The sequence below is a fragment of the Lottia gigantea genome (genome assembly GCF_000327385.1).
Source record: "Lottia gigantea unplaced genomic scaffold LOTGIsca_39, whole genome shotgun sequence".
Lineage (NCBI taxonomy): Eukaryota > Metazoa > Mollusca > Gastropoda > Lottiidae > Lottia > Lottia gigantea.
Window position 1 is genome coordinate 2,033,518 of NW_008709333.1, and position 842 is coordinate 2,034,359.

Genomic DNA, 842 nt, shown 5'->3' on the forward strand with positions numbered 1-842 from the left:
GCTATATCTTGACAAGACGATGTCGAATTACCATAAACTTTCTACAGTTTGATGCCAAGTTTCTGAATAATCATCCCCTGAATTGAATAATACAACATATAAAATACATACGTGTTCTTGCTTTGTTACATTAATTGTAGTTATTGCAATATAAAGGTGCCCTTTCACCATAGTGATTACCAGTTGTGAAATGAAATGGATAAAGCTTTACGTCCTACTTTTCTGCACCATGTGAGTTAATGAAGACGGACATCGTCATGCAGGGTGCAATGAGAGAAATATTGCCAGGACACCGGCATTAGCCTGCTCTTTCCAACTGACCAGTTGTGTATGGTTGTGGATAATGAAAGTTGGCATGAGGTCCGAAAGCAACTCACAACTCAGTTACATGAGAGTTCAACTCACAACTCAGTTACATGAGAGTACAACTCACATCACAGTTACATGAGAGTACAACTCACAACTCAGTTACATAAGAGTACAATTCAGTTACATGAAATTCAACTCACAACTCAGTTACATGAGAGTACAACTCACATCACAGTTACATGAGAGTTCAACTCACAACTCAGTTACATGAGAGTACAACTCACAACTCAGTTACATAAGAGTACAACTCAGTTACATGAAATTCAACTCACAACTCAGTTACATGAGAGTACAACTCACAACTCAGTTACATGAGAGTACAACTCACAACTCAGTTACATGAGAGTACAACTCACAACTCAGTTACATGAGAGTACAACTCACAACTCAGTTACATGATACATGAGAGTTCAACTCACAACTCAGTTACATGAGAGAACAACTCACATCAGTACATGAGAGTACAACTCAGA